The sequence below is a fragment of the Manis javanica genome, chromosome 1, assembly GCF_040802235.1.
Source record: "Manis javanica isolate MJ-LG chromosome 1, MJ_LKY, whole genome shotgun sequence".
NCBI classification, from domain to species: domain Eukaryota; kingdom Metazoa; phylum Chordata; class Mammalia; order Pholidota; family Manidae; genus Manis; species Manis javanica.
Window position 1 is genome coordinate 179,938,077 of NC_133156.1, and position 23,928 is coordinate 179,962,004.

Sequence of the window (23,928 nt, forward strand, 5' to 3'; positions counted from 1 at the left end):
TAAGTGAAGGGTTCAGTCCTACAAGATTGCCCCCAACTTCAGACACCAATCACAAGTCCCAGGTTGTCACCTGTACTTCTGACCAACCAGCTATAAATCAGGCTCCCATAACTTCCTCCTCAGGTTTGATAATTTGCTACAATGATGTGCAAAACTCAGGGAAACATTCACTTACATTTATTTATTTATTGTAAAAAATATGGTAAGGGATACAAATGAACAGCAGGATGAAAAGGTACATGAGGCAAGATCTAAAAAGATCTTAAGCATGGGAACTTCTGTCCCCATGGAAGTCCTCACAGCACCTCAGTGTGTTCACCACCCAGAAGTAGTCAAGGTTTCATCCTATAGACATGATTGATTATTAGCTCAATCTCCCCAGAGGACAGGAGATGTGGCTGAAAATTCCAAGCTTCCAATCATGGCTTGGTCCTTCTGGTGACCAGCCCCCAAATGAAGCTATCCAGGAGTCCACCAAGAGGAGCCTCATTAGAACAAAAGATGCTCCTATCACCAGGAAATAAATCAAGGGATTTAGGAACTCTCTGTAGGATGCTCCTAGCACCCCCATTACTCAGGAAACTATAAGGGTTTAGGAATGCTGTGTCAGAAATCAGGAGCAAAGGCCATATATATATATATACATATATTTCTTATTATGTCACAATCCCCCACTAATCATGACAACTAAAAATCCTCACAACTTTCCAAAATGCCCCTAGGAGCTGTCCCTGTTGAAAACCACTATCCTGTGGTGAAGATCACTCAGGCAAAATCCCTACCCAATCACTCAGAACACCTCATCAGTGTTTTAGTGACTGACTCAACCATTAATGAACAGCTAAGGATCTACAGACATCTGAAAAAGACCCTCAAGGTAAAAAACAAAGATGAGAACAAATTGACAGGAAAATGGGACTTGGAGAAAAGACCAAGAAGAAAAAGATTTCAGGGAAAAAATTGTAGGTAATCTTGGGAGAAATAATAACAAGAAGAGGATGCTATAGAAAAAGGAGACATAGGATACCCATAAGAGCACTTGAAAATTAAATATGCAACAGCCAACATTTTAAAAAACCCAATAGGGGGGATGAAAGATAAAGTCAAGAGAATCTTCCATAAAATAGAGCAAATAACAAAGATAAACAATAGGAAAGAATGAGCTGAAAAATTAGAGGACCAATTCAGGGAATCCAATATTCAACTAATAAGAATTCTAGAAAGAGAAAACAGAAATTTGAGAAGGGAAGAACTTTATCAAAGAAATAATTCTCAAAAAATCCTTAGTATAAAAGACTTGGATTTCTAGATTAAAAGGGTCATTAAGTGCCAGTGCAAACAATACATGGTAACATTTCAGAACACCAGGAATAAACAGTGGTTTCTAAGGAGCAGAATAAAGGTAACAACAAAATATGATAGGAATAAGAATGGCCACTTCTCAGCTGTGGTATGGGAAGCTAGAAAACATAGCAATGCTTTCAAAACTCTTAAGGGGAAAAATCATTTTCAGTCTAAAATTCTATACTCAGCCAAGTTAGCAGTTAAATGGGGGGATAAAGAAACATTCAGTCTTGAAAAGTCTTAAAAGCCTTTTTTTTCTCTTGTGCATTCTTTTTCATGAGGCTATTTGAGAATGTGATCCATGAAAATGAAGGTGTTAATAAACCAAAAAAGAGAAAAAGACATGGAGTCCAGGAAGCAGTGAAAGCCGAAGGGGATTTCCAGGATGATGACGGAAAGTTCCAGAGCCATGGCTGCATAGCTGGCTCAGAGAGTGACAAGTCAGCTTGGAGCAAGATGATGGAGCCAGGAAAGCTATCAGAAAGCTATCTGAAAGGTGAGTTATCTCATACATTTAACTATGTGAACAACCATGTTAAGAAGCCATCCATCAGAACCAAGACATTTATTGAATTGTCCCCCGAGGCAGCGGTACAGTTATTAACTCTAGTAATATCAAAATGTTTACAAGGAAGAAAGCATAATTACAATACAATCCTTGGCTTGCAATAAGCAGTATTTACATAGTCATGATAAAATAAATACTGAGAATTAACTAAAAATTACAATATTGGCAGAAAGAGGAGTGGGAAGTAGAGGTGGAGGATGGCAAGAAGGCTCATTTAACCTTCGAGAAAGCCAATAGGTACATCTAAAATTGATGACCCAAGTCAACAACCTATGCACATCACATAGAAAAAATAGAAAGAAATAGTTTTTAAAAAGGATTGGAAAGTAGTTTAAGAGTAAATGAGGCTGTTTTTCCTTATGAGCCTTTGGCAATTGCTAAACTTTTAAAGCTGTGTATGTGCTTCTTTGAGAAAAGACAAAATAAATTTCAAGAAATTCATATGGCCATGATAGAAGTGGTCTAGAAACTCCAGAGCAGAAAGATCTGGTGCATTATGATTTAATCATTAATCAAAACTACTCTGTGCCCTGTGATGAGGCAAAGAAGACTGGCTCCTTTGAAAGGGAAGCCAATGACTCATGGTCAGAAACCCACTACAGAGGAGGAGGTTTAAGAAAGAGTCCAGTGCACACACCTGCTATGTCCACAATCTCTCTCTCTCTGATTCAGTGATGTGCCAAGTCACCAGGTGCAAGAAGCTATTTTCACTACTACACAGAGCAACAAAGGGGGAATGAATGGCTCGGTAATGAGGACTGATAACTGTCTCACACAGAGAAAGCCTGGGCCTCCCGAAAGCTTTCAATTACAGCTTTGATGGCACTGATCAGGGTTCCTGAAGTTTCAACTGGGACACGGAGAAGCCACAGAAGATGTAGGGTGAGTGTTTTTCTCAAACACAAAGACGTGGAGTCAGATTAAACAGATTCCCAGCTACTGAAACATACTAGTGGGAAAAAAAATTGGGAGATGTGTTTATCTCTTTAAATCTTGCTCTAAATTGCAGATTGCCTTGTACATGCGGTAAAGATTAGAAATTGTTTAATTGCTATTTAGTTCTAATGGAGAGTTTTCTTTTGGTCGGGAAAAAAAAACACAAATGGGCTGGGTGGGGTGCTACAGTTTGTGATTCAGTTAGCCATAATAAAGAAAAACCTGTCTGCTTGGATCACAAGCCCACGATTCACACGGTGGCAGCTTCACCGGGGCTATAGTGCCTAAGAAGAGAAGTTATCTTATGGCTTCACCAACCTGAACCTGGGACTTGGGAGAAACAGCACACAGATTGTGCTATTTTTTGAGCCTGTATTTTCAACATAGACTATCTCAAGCCAGATCTGATTATGTGTATGTGCTAGTTCATCACACCTTCTGGCTGAGACATTGGCATTGACCTGGCTCTGCAGACCAGGGTGTACAACATCCCGGGTGTATTTCAGTAACTCTGCCATTAAGAAACTTGGAATGTTTAGTAATAAATTTTGAAAATCTACAAACCAAAGATGAAGGTAATCATTTCTGAAGAAGTTTTTACAGACTTTGGTGGGGTTTTCATTACATATTTTATTAACTAGACCCTAAATACCATTCCCAACATAGATTCAATTTGACCAAAAGAGACAGAGACAGACGTAGGACATAAACACAATGTATGGGTGTCCCCACGGCAAAACAGGCAGCCTTAGATGCTCAGAGGAGGCTTACATTAGCCACAGCCCAGAACCCTCAGGGGAATCACAGCCACATCCCAGCACGCCTGACCTGCCATCTGACTGTAGAGCTCTCAGCTCCCCAGACAACCTGTGGCAAGATCTTCCTTCATGATGGAAGAAGCCTGGAGTTCTCCCAGACTCTGGCTGACTGTTAATTAGGAAATAGTCACTCAAGGCCCTCCGGGTGCTCCCTGGGATGCTCATGGTGGAGGAGGGTGTCAGCAGCATGGCTGCTGTCCACACCAGCAATCCTTGGACTTCACAAGGGTCCATGTGAGGTAGAAAGCTCCTGCCTCACTACCTCTTATTTCCTGCCTTCCAACTTCCTCTAGGAATAACGTGCTGACAATATGTTCCCAACTCCTCAGGAGACCAAATACTACTCAATTACTGCTGAATTACTACCATTTGTGGAGTGGTTATCAGGTATCAGGCATATGCCTTATTTCACACGCCAAATCCTGTAACACCTCACGAGAAGATGGGTACTGTTTTCCAGATGAGGAAACAGGGGCTTTAGGAGGTTAAGAAACAAGCTAATGACCATGTAGGGCTGGTATTCAAACTCACACAATCTGAGCAGACATCCTGTATCTATATATTTTTGTATAAATCAATTCAAGTTGGGGTTCTGTCACTTACAACCAAAAGGGTGCTACCCAATACAGAAGACTGGTGAGACAGTGATGATCAGCCATGGGCAAAACATAAAACCACCAAGTAGTCATTGAGTCTCAGAAGAATCTGGAGCTGGAGGTTTACACATTCCAGGTCTTCATCCCTCATTTCTGTTTCTCTATGTGTGTTGATTTCTTGCATTGAGTTTGTGGGGGTTACGTTGGACAGGGTGATTTTTTCTGAGATTACAAGTGATTTTTTAATTTAACTTTTTAAAAGTTTTTCTGAAATGCATACATATTTCTTACGCAACTTTTTTAAATATAGCAAGAAAACAAATAAAATCAAAACAAACTCCTGAGTGCTAATTGCTCATCATGTAGCTGCTCATAATCCTGAAAACTATAACAGGCAAATTCTTGGATGCCAGAAGTGTAGATGGACTAAATGTGGCTGGATAATGTGTTGAAATTTCCATTTTCTGTCTTCCAATTTAAGGGGTAGCCTGCTCTACCTCAGGGGAGGTATATGGTAGAGCAGAAAACAAAACTAGCATACAAAATACTTTCCTTCTGAGTTTTTATTTCCAAAAGTATGAGCACCAGAGAGGAAAGGGATTGTGGATGGAAGCAGAGTAAGTGGAAGAAGCATGAATAGAAAAGGATTTCAATACTAGAAAAAGATTCCCCTGAGAGAGCAGGAGGCTGATACTCTCAGAGCATTGGCACCAAAGATTAAGCTTGTTTTTTTGTAACATTAAATAACTGTCCAAAACATTTTTAAACAACTTTCTAATTTATACACTGAAAATTACAGAAATACACATGTAGAAATACATATGTAGAATTAACATAAGGCAATATTTTAGTATCAGCCACAGAAATACCTAAACATATACCACCACCAAAACATTTTAGGAAGCTCTCAAGTGAGGAAAAGGCCATTGAACCAAGGGTCTGGAGTTATTTCCACTTTGAAGCCATTCCCTTTAACTTTACAGCTGACTAGAGACAGAGATTAAGCAAGAAGTAAAGCCCTGTGAAGATATTTTTGGTATTCTGCTTCCTTAAAAACTTAAGGGAATTGCACATTCATGTTTTTTTTCTACATAAATGCCTCTGTCCTAGTTTCTGCTTCTCAGCTCCCGAATGTCCTGCAGCTAGGATCTGTGAGCTGGGTGCCCTGGAGATGTGGTCCACAAAGTCTTCCTTGCTGGCCTTTTTCTTTCCATCTGGGATCAGCCCAGGACCACATGTAAATCACATCATTATACCAGGTAAAGAACTAACTGCTCAAACCCAGGAAAGGGTACAGGGCTGGGAGTTAGAGAAAGGTAAAGGGCAGCATCTTACCACCTGATTCAGTTTTCTATTTGTTTTTAAGTTTCTTTTAATAAGCTTTAAATTTTGGAATAATTTTAGATTTACAGAAAAGTTGCAAAATTAGACAATTACTGCATACTTCTCACCCAATGTCCCCTAATGTTTTATCTTACATTCCATGGTACATTTGTCAAAACTAAGAAAACAATTATTAGTATGCTATGATCAACTTGACTTTATTAAGATTTCACCAGCTTTTCTACCAATGTCCTTTCTCTGTTCTGGGATCCAATTCAGTATACAACATTGCATTCTGCGATTAATTACATTAAATTTAATTTTTATTCTTATAAAATTTATAAATGTTCAATCTATAAGCCGAAAGTTAGTCATTTGAAAAGGTCAATAGAATTGATAAACTTCTAGTAAGACTGATCAACAAAGAAAACAAAAACTAGTATTTGGATTGAAAGATGGGATTTCATTACAGATACAACTTACATGAAAAGAATAATAAAGATATATTGTGAATGATTTAATTCCATTAAACTTGACAACTTAGATGAACAAATTTCTAGAGCTAAAGTTCACTCAAGAATAAATAGAAAATCTGAATATCCTTATAGCTAAAAAAAAAATTTATAAATGTTCATGCTTTAAAAAGTTAAATGATCATACATGACTTTCAACAAAGAAAAGCAGTCTTCTGCCCAACCTTCATCACCTCCAGTTCCCTTCTCCCAAAGGTGAAAAATCTCAGCTTTCCAGATCCTTCTGCCTTCTCTCCCTTCAGTCCTGTCACTCTGGCCTCTGCACTACTCCTTGAACATGTCAGGCTCTTATTTTAAAGCAAAATCATTGGTCAAATGTCCTCTTCCCAAAGTCTAACCTGACCTCCCTATTTAAAATTATAATACTCCTCACCCATGTATTCCCAGTAACTCTTATTCTGCTTTGTTTTTCTTTTTCCCTAAAACATTCCATAAATTTTTACTTATTATGTATATAATTGGTGAATCCTAAACACCTAGAACAGTGTTTGGTGCATAATAGTTACTCAATAAATCTCTGTTGAATAATTGAATGAATGAATGGACATCAAGAGAGAAGGAATTAGACAGGAAGGTATAAGTTCTTTCTTCCTTTGGCTCTGCAATATCCCTCCAGTTCCCCTATTGACAAAGCCTAACATGGAGCCAGCCAATAAGGGAGAAATGTGGTTTGCACAGTTCCAGCCCCAGCATCACAGAAAAGAGTGCAGAAGGGTGGGTGTGAACCTGAGACAAAGTAATGTAATAACTGGTTCATATATACACATACAAGCACATTTATCCTGCCCTAATATTTAAAATTAAGTTGTGTTTCAATTTTTAGTTAATCTATATTTATTGTTTGTGTTGTTAATATATAATATTTTCACGGCTGAGTTATGTAATGTGCCATGATAACATTTCCTTTCTTGTACAGCTTTGTGTTTTTCCTAGATTTAATAATTCCCTTATCTTTCTATGTCTAGATTTCATCCCCCAAATTCTCACATAGGACTATAAAACTCCTCTCAAAACAAACCCATCAAGAGTCTATCAGTTCAATTCTATTCTTGCTACATTCTTCCTTGCAGCCCTCTGTCTTCCTGCCTTGTGTTTCCACCTGTTCAGTTTCTTTATTCCCATGGTTAAGTCTTCCTGTACTCTGTAACAACCTTTCAATACAATTTTCACATAGTCAGACATATCAGATGGCCCATCGATTCTTTTACTTTCTTCCCAGAGTCCTGCACCCTCCAGATCCAGGGCGATTGTTTCTTCTTGAGGCCTGCTGCATAATTGTTTTAGAAATTCCCTTCTTCACCATTCTGGATGTCTTCTTTCTTGTGTCAAGTCCCCCATTTCCTGAATCTGAGGTTTCCCCTCTCTTGGTTTAATCTTTTTTTTAATTTTTTTATTTTTGGGTTTGTTTTTTTTTTTTTTTTTTTTTTTGTGTGTGTGTGTGTGTGTGTGTGTGTGTGTGTGTGTTTTGGGGGTTTTTTTGTTTTGTTTAATCATTTTTGAAGGTCACATCCTGTAGAATCTCTGTGAGAAAGTAAGCACAGGGAATAAGCACTTCACATGTTTGGGTTGGCCTACTCTCAGACTTGATAGATAGCTTGTCTGAGTACAGAAATCTAAATTGAAAACTTTTTCCTCAGAATATTGAATGCATTGTCCCACTGTCTTCTAATTTACAAGTTGCTATTGAAAAGTCCTATGTTATTCTGCCTCCCAGTCCTTTATATGTAACCTATGTTCCTTTTTTGTGCTTCTCTCTGGATTTGAGGACCTTCTTTGATTTCTGTGTTTTTCATTTGTTTTGCTTGTTTGGTCTCCAATAAGCATGACTATTTTACCCATATGTGAAAGTGAGAACCCAAAGGGCTGACTGACAGTTCAGTGTGCATGGGGCAGGCTTGTTGAAAACTAACTATTTTGTTGATAAATCCTTTTTTGTTAGTATTTTCTCTTAGATTGATCAGCTTCTCCAGATTGAAGCCATTCCACTTTTTGTTTTAGGTGTTTCTGATGATAATGTCCTGGGGGAGGGGAGCCTGCTCCATATGTGGATTCTCACTTAATCCCACTCTTTTCAGTATGGTTCCCTGCTCTTCCCCCTGCTGTGCCCTGAGTCCTCCTAAACTTCTTCAGCTTAGCTTCTGCAGAGAATATATTTGCTTCAGTTTCCTGCCAGAGTGGATAATCGCCTGGCTGTGTTGGGTAGGGCAAGTGATATGAAGTCTGAGGGTTTTGTTCATTCCTTTTGTTTGGAGTCACACCCTGAACTGTGTGACCCTAAGCATATCATATAGGATCCTTAGTTTCCTCCTCTGAATTCCAAGGGCCTTTGAGACTCATGTGGTCTCTAGCCCTTCCTAGCACTGACCTTCTCTTATCTATGAGCCTTTACAAGGTGGAACTCTCTGCCTTATGAGTAATACAGACAGGAAAAAATAAGCAGTCAAGAAAGGGGAGGTGATAGTGGGATAGAGTGGTAGGGATACTTCAAAGAAGAGGTGGGACTTGAGAAGGACTACAGCAGGTTGAAAAAGTGGAGGAAAGAGTAGCTCCTCAGGTGGTCCAACTTGAAGATATATGTTGGGGTCCAGTAAGTAGACAGAGGATTCTACAGTATGATGAAAATGATGATGGAGAGCAAAGTTGGATCAGATTGTAGGGCATTTGAATCTTTTCTCTAAATCAGTAAATCTTTAAAAAGTGCCTGAACTTACAAATCAGAATGTCAGAGAGTAGAGTCCAGGAACCTGTATTTTTTTAAACTTGCCACATGACTCCAACAAACTGAAAAGTTTTGGAACTACTTCCTTAGGCAATTAACCATGGATGGTTTGTAATCAGAAATAATGATAAAAGTGGGAATTTTAGAAACATGAATTTTACAGCCATATGCAAAATGGACTAGAGATTGAGGGGTAGGTGACAAGGATTTATGGGAGGCAATTTCTTTACCATAAGCTGAGGGTCATAAAGGTCTACAGGAGGGACATGGCTAAGGAGAGAGAAAGAAGGGACTGGGCCAATCCATCTGTTATGGATTAGATTGTGTACCCAAATCACAGGTCAAAGTCCTGACCCCTGGTACCCCAGGATTTTACCTTGTTTGAAATAGGGTTCTTGTAGATGTAATTAGTTACTTAGGATGAAGTCCATTAAGTTGAGCCCTAATCTAATGTAACTAGCATCCTTATAAAAAGGGGAAATTTAGACACTGGCATGGACATGCATAGAGGGAAGATAATGGGAAAAGAAATGAGGATTGTAGAGGAGGAAAAAGAATAAAAGTAGCACTTTTATAATATGTTCACCACAAACCTAAAACCTATAACAGATACACAAAAAAAATTTTTTTAAGGAATCCAAGCATAACAATAAAGAAAACCATCAAATCACAGGAGTATAAGAGAGGAAGAAAGGAACAAAGAGGAATTACAAAAGCAACCATGAAACAGTTAATAAAATGGTAATAAGTACACACCTATCAATAACTGACTTAAATGTAAATTGACTGAATGCACCAATCAAAAGACATAGTGTGGCAAAATGGATAAAGAAACAAGACCCATCTCTGCACTGCCTGCAAAGACTCATCTCAGACTAAAGACATACATTGACTGAAAACAAAGGGATGGAAAAAGATATTTCATGCAAATAAAAGGGAAATAAAAGCATCCAAAGCAGTACTTATATCAGACAAAATAGACTTAAAACAAAGAAAGTAAAGAGACACAGAAGGACATAACTAATGATAAAGGGAATAGTCCAACAGGAGGATATAACAATTGTAAATTTATATGTACCCAACAGAGGAACACCTAAATATATAAAACTAACAGATCTAAAGGGAGAAATAGACAGCAACACAACCATATTAGGGGATTTTAACACCCCACTTACATCAACGGATAGATCACCCACACAGAAAATAAATAGAGAAACAGATACGTTGAACAATACAGTGGACTAGATGGACTTAACAGATATATACAGAACATTCCACCCAAAAGCCGCAGGGTACATATTTTTCTCAAGTGCACATGGAATGTTCTCCAGAATAGATCACATATTAGGACACAAAAAGAGCCTCAGTAATTCAAAAAGATTCAAATTGTATAAAGCATTTTTTCATACCACAGTAGTATGAAACTAGAAATCAACTACAAGAAGAAAACCAAACAGAAACCACAACACATGGAGGCTAAACAACATGCTTCTAAATAATCAATGGATCAATGAAAAATCAAAGAGGAAATCAAACAGTACATGGAGACAAATGAAAATAGAAACACAGTGGTTCCAAATATGTGTGATACAGCAAAAGCAGGTCTAAGAGGGAAGTATGTGACAGTACATGCCTACCTCAAGAAACAAGAGCAATCCCAAATAAGCAATCTAATGTCACATCTAAAGGAACTAGAAAAAGAACAAAGCCCAAAGTTAGTAGAAGGAGGGACATAATAAAGATCAGAGCATAAATAAATAAAATAGAGAAGATTAAAACAATGGAAAAAAATCAGTGAAGTCAAGAGCTGGTTCTTTGAGAAAATAAACAAAATAGACAAACCCCTAGCCACACTTATCAAGAAAAAAGTGTACACAAATAAACAAAATCAGAAATGAAAAAAGAATAGTCACAACAGATACCACAGCAATACAAAGAATTATTAGAGAATTCTATGAAAAATTATGTGCCAATAAGTTGGACAACATAGAAGAAATGGAAAAGTTTCTAGAAAAATACAATCTTCCAAGACTGACTCAGGAAGAAACAGAAAATCTAAACAGACTAACTACCAGTAATGGAATCGAACTGGTAATAAAAAACCTACCAGAAAACAAAATACCAGTACCAGATGGCTTCACAGTGGAATTCTACCAAACATTTAAAGAAGAGTTAATACCCATCCTTAAAGTAATCCAAAAAGTAGAAGAGGAAGGAATACTTCAAAACTCATTCTATGAGGACAGCATCACTCTAATACCAAAACCAAAAACAATACAAAAAAGAAAATTACAGACCAATATCCCTGATGAACATAGATGTAAAAATCCTCAACAAAATATTAGCAAATCAAATTCAAAAATATCAAAAGGATTATCCATCACAACCAAGTGGGACTTATTCCAGGGAAGAAATGATGGTAATAAGATTTGTAAATCAATCAACATGATCAATTGACAAAAGGAAGGACAAAAACCAAATGATCATCTCAATAGATGCTGAAAAAGCATTTGAAAAAATTGAACACCCATTCATGATAAAAACTCTCAACAAAATGGGTATAGAGGGTATGTACCTCACCATAGTAAAGGTGACAAACCCACAGCTAACATCATACTCAAGGATGAAAAGCCGAAAGCTTTTCCTGTAGGTCAGGAACAAAACAAGGATGCCCATTCTCACCACTTTTATTCAACATATTATTGGAAGTACTACCCATGTCAATCAGACAATAAAAAGAGATAAAAGGCATTCCAATCAGTAAAGAAGAAGTAAAACTGCCACTACTTACAGATGACATAAATACTATATAGAGAAATCCTAATGACTCTACCAAAAAACCATTAGGACTAAAAATTGGATTCAGCAAAGTTGCAGAATACATAATATACAGAAATTTGTCACATTCCTATATACAAACAATGAACTAGCAGAAAGAAATCAGGAAAAGAGTTCCATTTACAATTGTATCAAAAAGAATAAAATACCTAGAAATAAATCTAACCAGGGAGGTAAAAGACCTGTACTCTGAAAACTGTAAGACACTTATGAAAGAAATTAAAGATGACACAAATAATGGAAATCTACCCCATGCTCATGAGAAGAATTAATATTTTCAAAATGGCCATCCTGTCAAAGCAATTCACAGATTCAATGCAATCCCTATCAAAGTATCAGTGGCATTTTTCAATGAAATAGAGCAAATAATCCTAAAATACATATGGAACAACTGAAGACTCCAAATAGCTAAAGCAATCCTGAGAAAGAAGAACAAAGCTGGGGGGTTACACTACCTGTCTTCAAGCTATACTACAAAGCCACTGTAATCAAAACAACATAACTGGCACAAGAATGGACCCATAGATCAATGGAACAGAATGAAGAGCCCATAAATAAACCCATGCATATATGGTCAGTTAATATATGACAAAGGAACTACAAATATACAATGGGGAAAAGATAATCTCTTCAATAAATGGTGTTGGGAAAAACAGACAGCTACATGCAAGAGAGTGAAATTGGATTACTCCCTAACACCATATAGAAAAGTAAACCTAAAATGGATTAAAGATTTAAATATAAGACATGAAACCATAAAACTCCTAGAAGAAAACATAGGCAAATATATCATGAACATAGCCATGAGTAATTTTTTTCTGGACATGTCTCCCCAGGCAAGGAAAACAAAAGAAGAAACAAATAAGTGGGACTACATTAAACTAAAAAGCTTCTGTACAGCAAAGGACACCATCAGCAGAACAAAAAGGCATTCTACCATATGGGAGAATATATTTGTAAATGATATATCCAACAAGGGGTTAACATCCAAAATATATAAAGAACTCATACAACTCAACACCAAAAAACCAAATAACCCTATTAAAAACTGGGCAGAGAACCTAAACAGACATTTTTCCAAAGAAATACAGCTGACCAGTAGGCACATGAAAAGATGCTCCACATCGCTCATCATCAGGGAAATATAAATCAAAACCGCAATGAGATATCACTTCACACCAGTCAGAGTGGCCACTGTCCACCAGACAAGAAATAAAAAGTGTTGGCAAGAATGTGGAGAAAAGCGAATCTTCATACATTGTTGATGGGATTGTAAATTGGTGCAACCACTATGGAAAGCAGTATGGAGGTTCCTCAAAAACTAAAAACAGAAATACCATACAACAAAGTAATTCCACTTCTAGGAAATTACCCTAAAAAAACAAAATCCCTGATTTGAAGAGACATATGCACCCCTATGTTTATTGTCACATTATTTACAATAGCCAAGATATGGAAGCAATCAAAATGTCCATCAATAGATGAATGGATAAAGAAGAGTGGTACATATATACAATGCAATATTATTCAGCCATAAAAAAGAAAGAAATCACATCATTTGCAACAACATGGATGGATTTAGAGGATATTTTGCTAAGTGAAATAAGCCAGGTGGAGAAAGACAAATGCCATATAATTTCACTTATGTGTGGAATCTAAAAACAAAACAAAATTAACAAAACAGTGGTAGACTCACAGACACTTAGAAGTGACTGGTAGTTACCATGGGTAAGGGGTTGAATGGGTGGTGAAAATAGATGAACAGGACAAAGAGGCACAAAATCTCAATCATAATATAAATTAATCACAGGGATGAGAGTACAGAATAGAGAATATTATCAATAGTTCTGTAACATCTTTCTGTGTTTACAAATAGTAACCACACTAGTTGGGGTGAGGATTTAATAATGCATGTAACTGTCTAGTCACTATGTTGTATACTTGAAACTAATACAAGATTGTATACTATACATCACTAAGAAAAATATTTTTAAAAGGACAGAAATAGGGAGATCACCATCTATAGACCAAGGAGAGAGGCCTAGAACAGATCCTTTCCTCACAACCCTCAGAAGGACCCAACCCTTCCAGGACATTGATCTTGGACTTCTAGCCTCCAAAACTGTGAGACAATAAATTCTGTTGTTTAAGCCATCCAATTTGCGGTACTTTGTTATGGCAGCCTTAACAAACTAATATACCATCTTTTTGGAAACACATTCCTAGATTCAAGTTACCTCTGTTTCACTTTCTCAAAAGGGATAGTTCCCCAAAGCCACCCTCCTGAGAGGGCTGGCAACAGTGGCTGCAGGGTAAGGTATGTGTTTCCAGTACTGCAGGATGTTCTACCTGAGGAGTTAGTGGAGGGGTGGTTTTTCTGGGTCACTGGCCAGTTTGTTCACAGAACCCACCAGAGAAATCAAAGAACCAACTCTAGTGGTTGGAAATTGCTGGACAGAAATGCCCTTTCTTCCCACCTGATGAAGTGATCAGTACGAAGAATCTCAGACCATGAGTAGAACTACGGAGAAGGAAGACTCATCTCTGTGAAGCCATTAACATCCCACTGGTGGTCCGTTCAGAGAACAGAGCTGCAAGAGGTGGTGTAACCTATCAAAAAGGTAAACCCTGGCTCTGTCAATTTATAACTTGGCCTTTGCTGAAATAATTACCCACTTGGCTGAACAAAGAATTTCCAAGAACTCAAGAACTCTATATATCAAGGTCAGTGGCATGATGATTGATGCAACCCTGTGGAACCAATGACAGGAACCAATGACAGAGATCTTGGCCTCCAGCCATTCAGTGCTGCCCTTTCTAACATCCTTGGCCCCCTTGGCCAGTACACCTGCCAATGCTCCCAACACTAACCCTCACTCTAGGTCACCGCCATCTGCTCACTCTGGGGCTGCCAAGTTTTGCTAGAAAAAGTATCAAAACTTCACCACAGGGCCTGCTAAGTATTCCCATTCCCCAACCATATCTGGGCCTTCCCTGCTCCTTATCTGTCTGGAATTGACTTCCTGTTGCTTCCTTCCCAGTCTTTTCAAAAAGTTTTCTAGAATCCACAAGTATCTGGCCTCATTGCCATGTCTCTTACTTCCACCTGAGAATATCATTTTCATTTTCCTTTAAAATATAAAGTCTTCAAGCATACACTACCTCAGCTCTGTTTCTCTTCACCCTAGAATTTCTCTCTGTCCAAACGCATCCTCCTCTGGATTTCTCCTATTTCAGAGGAAGGGGTGATGTTTTCATTTTCTGGTCCAGGCAAACCCATCTCTACTCTGGATCCTTATCCCTCATTATAACATCAATTACCTCATTTATCTTTAAAAAACTTTTATTACAGATAATTTTAAGCACATACAAATTATCTTATTTACCTTTTACTTTTCAAACTCCTCTGGCTTTCTTGCTTGCAAGCTCAGGGCTCCTCCAGCCTAGAAAACAAAATTTTTTAAATTATCATAATCTTGCTACTCCCTGTGCTACTTCCTAATTTCTTTATATTTTTTTAATGGCCAGATATTGCCAATGAGTTATTTCCTTTCTCCTTTATATTTCTCCCTACAATCTAGCCTCAGTCTCTGTCACTCTACTGAAATTTCTTTCCATTTTTTAACTTTGTTGTTTTGGAATAAATTCAAACTTATAAAAATGTTGCAAAAATTGTAAAGAGTCCCCATCTAGCTTCCCCAAATGTTAGTATCTTATATAACCATAGTGCATTTATCAAAGCCAAGAAATAAACACTGATATAATACTACTAACTAACTACAGGCTTTATAAGAATATCACCATTCTTTCATCAATGTCTAATTTCTAAATTCATTCTTTTAAGAAAGCTTTTTATGAAAGGCACCTTAAAGAACATTTGGTTTTAACTCCTTCTGGATATAAAAGTAAGAAGGGATGAATAGAAAACTGGCCAAGTGTAGAAAGACATAAAGAAGAAAATGAAAACACCCAGAGGCAAAATTACTAATTTACAGGGCATACAAGGGATAGAAGAACATATTAAATGACACCACCATGGGGATATCCTCAGCAAAATCCACACTGTGGATGGATTTCTCCAGGAAAAAAAAAATCAAGGAACAAAAAAAAAAAAAGAAGAGATGAAGGGGAGCCTTCAAAAAAAAGATTCATGAACTAAAGTAACTAACAGTATATGGACTTTGGATCACAATTTAAATGAACTGACAATTAAGAAACTTTGAACTCTGAATATTTGGTAACCTAAGGAATTACTGGTAATTTCTAAATGTGATAATAATACTGTATTTATCTTTAAACAACATTTATTTTAGAGATACATATTGAAACATTGATAGATGATATTAGTGCTTCAAAGTAATGGAGTAGGAGGAGTAGGTAGGGGAAAGGTGAAACACATTGGCCATATACTAATAACTACTGAAGCTGAGTGATGAGTAAGGTTCATTGAATTATTTTCTTTACTTTTGTGAGTGTTTGGAAATTTTCCATCATTAAATGTTTTTTTTAAAAATGATTCATCTATCTGACATCCAAAAAGTCATTAAAAGTAAATTTAGAATTTTTGCTTCAGTATTTCAAATAAACACAAGGAATCACATTGCTTGAGACAGCAAACATCAGTGCCAAAAGCTGAAGACTATTATGTCTCCTCCAAGTTTCCCTGACACAGGCCAGGCTCCCTTCTCTACTTCTGTCAAGCACCCTGCCCTTCCCAGGCTCTTCTGCCTTCTTCCCACCCTTTCACTCCCTCATGTGCCTTCTTATCCTCTTCCTGGTCTTGCCTGATCCTTCACACAAGTACTGCTAAGCCCTTTCCAATATCAAACAATCCAGCCTTTTGAATCTCCTTCCATTTCTCAGCTCTGCCTATAACCCTACTCAACAAAAGCAGAAGATTCTAGCACAAAAAAAGGAAAACACACCAGTATATGTTACTATTCCATTCATGTGCAAAAGGTATGGAGACAACAAAAGTTTGGGATCTGGATCCTATCTTTCATTTGTATTGTAGATATAATAGATATATATCATTGTAGATGTAGTTTGCATCCTCAGTCTCACTCTTACTTTATTTATTGCTTAACATTATATCATAAGCACTTCACCAAACCTTAAATATTCTTAGAAAACCTGGTTTTTAATGTCCACAGAATAGTCCACCATATACATGGGCCATGATATATGTATCTCATCCACTGGTGTTAGATCCAGGGACACTTGAGCTGCCAAAGCAATTCAGTCCTCTTCTCTGCAACTCTCCACAGTACTTGGTGCTACTGAGCATCCTTCTGCCTTGAAAAGCTCCTCCACTGGCTTCTGTGATGTCCTCTCCGTCTCCCTCCTCCCTGACTAGTCCTAGTTCTGTGACTTCCTCCAGTTCCTCCCTAAGGTTCCACCGGGCCTGCTCTTGGCCCCGTCTTTCCCCTCCTTCCCTCTCTCTCCCTGGGGGTGGCCCTTTCCCTCCTGGCTCCACTGTGGAGGATTCCCAAAGCTATACCTTCAGCTCTAACCTCCTTCCAGTGTTCCAGACCAGCATCTCCCCTGTCTATTGCACATGGCCACCACAATATAGTCCAGTAGAGCCCCACCAACAGTACTGAGCAAGCAAAGGCGGCCACCTTTAGGCAGCTCTGCCTGCCTCCTTGTGCCCACTCACACTGTGGCCACCTCCTCAGGGTTCAGCCTGATGCCCTAGAGTCACTGTCTACTCTTTCCTTCCCCTTCCACTTCACAAACTCACCAAGTATCAAATCTACTTCTGAAATGTCTCCCACAAGTTCTTACGGTCCATTCTCACTGCTCCACTCACACTTTGAATTTTCATCTTTTCATCTCCTCCTTGCATTCACCTCCTACCTGGTCTTTCCTCTTCTCTGTCAGCTCTCCCCAGTCCATCTTACCTACCACCATATTAATCTTCCTAAAGCTTGACTTTAATTAGGTGGCCTCCCTGTTCAGTAATCTTCAGGGACTCCCCGTTATTGACCAAATTGAGTTCTGACACTTAAGGCCCAATGTAAGACAAACAACCTCCCCGCATCTTAATTCTCACTCCCTCCCACACACATCTTGGGAGGGGAAGTGCATGGCTCCAGAGTCAGATCCCAACCTAGTAGCGCTCTAGCATTGGGCAAATTGCCTGAGCCTCTGCTTCCCCATCCATAAAATGGGGATGTTAGCAGCATCTACCTCATGTGTTTGGGGAGCATAGGATGAGAAAAAGAACATAAAGCATAATGGCAGTCACATATCAGGTATTGTTACTTTTATTACATCATTGAGGTCAAGCTGAATTGCCTGGTTTCCCCATACAAGTTTTAGGCTTTAGTTCCCATCCCCTTACTTTTGTTCATACTGTTCAGCCTGCAGCTTTCACCCATCATCTTTACCTTCTGAAATCCCTCCTCTATTCCAAGGCCCTGCTCAGATGCTATTTCTCTGAACTTTTCCTCAACCACCAGCCACAAGAGTTCTCTCCTTGCTCCTCTGAACTGAAGGGATCTTTACTTCCAACACTCCCATGACATTAACCTTCTAATGAGCTGTGTGAATGCATTACCTCACTACAAATTAGGGTGGGACTATGTCTTCCTTTTATTTAATGTCCTATACACAGCCCAGCACAGAGTCTGGCACAGAGCTGAGGCTCAGGAAACTTTAATCAAAAGACTAAGTGGAGGACCTTCCCTGTTTCTCAACAATAGTTTCATCTTGATACCTATCGATTAAATATTTATTAAGCATCCTATTAACCTTATTAATACATATGATTAAGCCTGAGATTAATGAACATGACCCCTGTCTTCTTAATACTTACAGCCTACTTCAGATGATTATACATTCAAAAATAAAACAGAGAACAAGTTGGGGCAATATTTAACAGTGTGCTTAATCAACTATAATCAAATTTCATATGTAATTCAGACAATTTCCTGAGTGGTCAAGCTGGTGAGGAGTCTGGAGAAGCAGGAAGGTGAGGAGGGGAGAGGCAGAGACAGAAAAATTCTCTAGAAGCTTGAGCTTCCTTAAAGCCAGGAGATGGAAGTAGGGAAAGTAGAAAGAGGAATCATTTTAAGCAGAATAATTTTACCTGCTTTCATGGGGGAAGGGGTGCAGGTAAATTAATAGGAGTATGCCACACACTAAGATGATGATTCTTTGTGCTGGGGTATCAGCAGATGACCACAGATGCCAGCTACACTGCTCACATGTAGTAATTATCATAATTATAAACACCAGTGATTAACATTACCTGTCAGAAGTCCATGCGAGTTGTCTCCCAACCCTGTAGCTGAATAAAAGCAATTACAATTAGTAGAGAAATTTCCATTACAGAAGTTTCAGTGTTTTATTATTTTTCTCTTTTAAAGGTCTAAATCACCATTCAGATTAATAAAGTTATCAAATCTCCACACTTTCCCTAAGAGAAGGAGGTTGGCCAGGAAGTCAGACTTCTCTCTCAGCCACATACGTATGGCCTTAAGGAAGGCACGAGCTGACTATGAGTTATGAGATGCAATTTAAGGAACCCTGGAAAAAACCTACCGCCCAAACCATGGCCTCCCACACAGTTGAAAGAGCCTGTCCACACGGTTGAAATGACACCATTATAGATCATGCAGTTGCAGCCAGTTCTTTTCTTATGAATATAAGAATTCCTGAGAAAAGCCACATTCAAACCTAATCTTTTGGTTTGAATGTGATTAGCATTCATTTAAGAAGAGGAGAGAACGCCTAGAAAGAAATGGAGGGCAGGCCTTGCACAGAAAAGTAGAGGACAAAATAACCACCCTGTCTGGATAAAGGGAAAAGCCTCCTGCCCTGACACGGCAGTCACGACTGACTCCTCTGCTTCTGCAGGGGCCTGCAGTATGCGGGAAGCCAGCACGGCGGAGCCCGCGGCCAACCAGCCCTCAGACGTGTAAAGGGACAGGCATCGTCCTTCGACTGTCGCCTGGAGGGAGAGCACGTGGGAGGGCAGCTGAGCCTGCACAGATCCTAGGTTGCAGCGTCTGCAGTTATGTAAGGTCTTGGCCCTGGTGGTGCAGGGTGGCCGTGAAGCGACTGATAACCACGCAGGAAATTGCTCGAGCCCCTGCGCACCGCGGCCCCCGCAGAGGCTTCGGCGTTGGCCAGGCAAAGGATGCTGCATCTGGCCCCCACTACCGGCCCTGCCCTGCCGGTCTCCTGGGCTCACAAGGCCTGCACATGGGGCATGTCAAGTTCAGCTAGACGGGAGGGGTTTGAACGAATGACATGTTCTATACCAAGTCAGAGTTCGTGGGATCTTATTTCGGTCACTAACCCGGCTCATCTGTCTCCAACTTAGTCTCCGAGAATCCCATCCCAAGCGCCCCCCGACCTTGATCGGCGCTCGTGCTGCCACCTGCAGGTGAACAGGGAAATTGAGCGAACTGTAGTGTGGACTGTGACTGGAAGGAGGATTTCAGGACAGGGTAGAGTGTCTTTCACATTACTGTAACTACTGAAATTACTGACGTTTCAATATATTAACTCCAAATCTCAGAAACTGACAAAAGACTTAATCTAGCCTCCACACATTCTCTGGAAACCCTTTGGTTTGATTTTCCATTCTGTGGATTTGGAAGGGAATTGAAGATACGTATTTGCACAAATGTAATTAAGGGCTGCAAAACAGATATTCACCACCAAAGCATGTAATTGATCCACACGGGTCACAGCTGGTGTGTTACCAGTGCCCCCTCCATGATGTCACTGTGATTCCCACCACAGCTGGCACCACCCTGCCTGAATTGCTGAGTGGCCCAATGACATCACCGGTGATCACGGTCTGGGTTACTCATGGCCCAACAGGTTACCCCACCACCATGTACTCTGGGCTATAGCACCTCTTTCTTCAGGCATTCCAATACCATGATTTTGAAAGTAAGTGATTATTTAAATAATTTTAGAACAATTCCATTAGTGTGATGTTTCAGAGCACAGCCCCTGAGGTCAGGCTGCCTGGGTTTAAATCCTGACTCCAACTGTGTAGCTTTGTGATCTTAAGGAAGTCACTTATTCTCTCTATACCTTAGTTTTCCTCACCTATAAATGGAGATCCTCATAGAACTGTTGGGTATTTTAAATGAGATAATGCATGGGAGTACATGCAGGTAAGTGTGCAAAGAAAGAGAATGTGCTCTGAACTCAAAGCACCCAGGTGTGAGTTCAAACTTTGACACTTGCTGGTTTGGGGATTATGGGACAAGTTCCTTCACTTCTCCATGCCTTGGGTCTCTCATCTAGAAAATGATAGGTATGAGAAACTACCTCACATGTTACTTATGAGAATGAAATGAAATATGTCCACTATGCTTAGACACAGTAAGTAATCAAATGTTAGTCTTTTAAACCTAAACTCATTTTTGTTATTTTCAGCATTCTGTTGTTCGGGAGATTTTTATTTTTAGACTTGCAGATAAACAGTTTCATCTGTTTATCCTTCATTTTGCTACTGTCTGAAATACAAGCCTGTGTAATCCTTCCATTGCCGTAGCAGATATATATCCTCATCTCCATTTTAAAGATGAAGAAACTAAGGCTCAAGAGTGATTTAGTGACTTGCCCACTGTCCTACAGCAAATAGAACCAAGATGCACACCCAGCCAGCTTTTCTTTCCCTAAGACCAGAGCTCATTTTACTATATCATGGCTGCTGTTAAAATTCCACCAAATGTGATAAGTACACATTTTACTTTACAACCTTTTGCCAGATATCTATGCAGTCCCTGAAATTTTTCAAGGTACTGCAACTCCCTAAAACCAGCCCTTAAAATTTCAAAGAGACTGAAAGAAATACACATCAAGCCTTTTCTTCATAACAAACTTTTTCTTTTAGGGGCTGGCCTACTGGTGTTGCTTTCAGAGAGGAGGGTAGGAAGGGGTAGCAGGTCAGGCCATTGGGGGTGACAGCACCTCAAGAACTACATCACAAAGCCCCATGCTTTCCCATGGTCCTGAACTTCATACTCTACCTTTTGAAATACTCCCCACAATAGTGAAATTATTTATTCCTTCCTCTTCTTCCCTGACAGACTGAGCTCTGTGAAGCTTAAGACTGTGTCTAACATGATAGTTCCCTAAAAGTCCTTTCATTTTCCTTTCTGTAGAAAAGAAATGCAGAGAAGAAACACTTTTCACAGAAAGGAGTCAGGAAACAAGATGACGTTTCTTTAGGCACTTGAGAACAGATCCATCCCAATCTACAGAGAAAGAGATTAGGGGTAGATTTGATTATTTTGGCCAAATATCTCATTGAAGATCTTCCTTTCCTGATTAGCAATAATAGTAACAATAACAACTAACACTCATCAAGTGGCAACATGAGCAGGCACTAAACTAGGCAGGTGACAGGCATGAGCTCCTTCCAGTCCTGTGGCAGCCCAGTATACTAGGTACTCTAGTCATCCACATTGTATTGATAGAGAAGCAGACTGTGAGAGAGCTTGGGCTTGCTGGCACCACACAGCTGGTAAGTAAAGCAGCAGAAGTGGGACTTAAACCCAGCTCTCACACAGAGAGAAGACCCTAGCTTCTGCCTGGGCTGCCTCCCAAGAGTGAGTTTGCTCAGGGCAGGTGCCTGATGTGGAACAAAGGATGGGGTGAGTGTGTGCATTTTTCCTACCCAAGCTGTTCTTCTCTTCGATTTATTTTCCACTTCAGTTGGCCTAGGCTTATACCAGAGTCATCTTCTTAGGCTCCTTCCCAGCCTGTACCCGTCATTCCTGGCCCTGACATAGGCCCCACAATACTCTCCCCTAGTTCCTGGCACCAGGGGAAGGGAGAACATCAGTGTCAGGGATCAGCAAAGCCTTCCTTGTGACAGACGGGCCCTCGCCTTCTTGGCAAACTGCACCCACACCTCTGACTAGTGGTTTTGATGACCATCCACCAAGCCAAGACCTTGTCTCTCCCTCAGCACATGCCAGGTGCCCAGCTCACAGGGAGCAGCTGCTCGTCTCATGCTCCTGGCCTCAAAGGCCTAACATTTCCACTCCGTTCACTGGTGCTGAACCTCCCATTCTCTTCCCACAGCCTGTTTGTCCCTACCTAGCACACCTCCCAGAGCCAGATCCTTTCATGACTGATGGCACAGTCAATTTGCTTCTGGGCTTGATTTCCAAATACTCAACAGCTCCAATAATTCCAGCAATAACTGTGCACATAGCCTCAGACTCTTTGTGGCTTCTGTAACCAAGATGTTTTTTTTTTACTTTTCTAAGGTTGTTTAGAGACCCAAAGTCATTTTCCTGTCATAGCTGGTTCTAAGTAATTATTAGGCTCTGTGACAGACTCTAGAAGCCACTTATCACATATTGACTGTCTACAGTGGGAGGCAGTGGGAAATGGAATATCTCTATGCCTTCATTGCCCTTAAGGAAAAGCAAGCGCAATTAGAGAAGGAGGAAAAGTAGGTGGAGATTCTGAAAGGAGGTTCTGAACAACTTCAGCGGCCATAGAACAAGAGCTTCTCAACTCCCAGATGCAGAGGAAGCGTGGAGAGAGCTTGTTAAAATGCAGATTCCAGGGCCCAGAGAATCCAATTCCATGGGTCTGAGGGGGTGTGCCAGAACCTTCAAGGTGGACAGGATGCTTTCCCATGCAGGAGGTCCATGGATAATACTCAGAGAAAGGCTGCTTGAAGGACACCAACACCTGGAGCAGAAGTGGGAGCCTACCAGGGAGGAGGACTCAGAGAACAAGGAGAGAGAGGGGTTCCCCTGAGGGGAGTTCAGAAGGGAGGACAAGGAGGAAGATGGAGATGGAGTGAATGTGCTGGAGGTCTCAGCTGGATTCCTGCCTAAGCTCAGTACCACTCCAAGTTCAGCACAGGCACTGTTAAAAGGTAGCATGTTAGTAAGTAGCTTCTTGGACTATCTTCTGAGCATGGTGATGGCTGCCTCAATAGCAAACAGCTGTGGTATATTTTAATTCTTCCTACAGTTCTTTCTTCTCTTCTGATGTCCCAAGTTTCCTTCTTTTATCCTTCTGTTTCAAGAACTTTCTTCAGCCATTCTTTTAGGATAAGGTAGATCAGCTGGCTACAAGTTCCCTTTGTTGCCTTTCATCCAAGAATGTCTTGATTTCCCCTGTATTCCTCAATGATGTTTTCACTGAATACAGAATCCTGGGCTGACAGTTCTTTGCTTTCAGCACTTGGAAAGTGTTTTTTTACCGCTTCCTTCTAGCCTTCCTGGTTCCTTAGGAGAAATTGCTATCATTCCAA

General features: G+C 39.8%; 1 long non-coding RNA gene across 1 annotated transcript; it reads left to right on the forward strand.

Annotated features, from left to right (window-relative positions):
• The first annotated feature begins 2,638 nt into the window (after positions 1-2,638).
• LOC140849685 (uncharacterized) lies at positions 2,639-20,539 on the forward strand. The gene is made up of 3 exons (XR_012131892.1): positions 2,639-2,794; positions 5,373-5,521; positions 19,539-20,539. It is a non-coding gene; the product is annotated as an uncharacterized lncRNA (long non-coding RNA).
• The last annotated feature ends 3,389 nt before the right edge of the window (positions 20,540-23,928 follow it).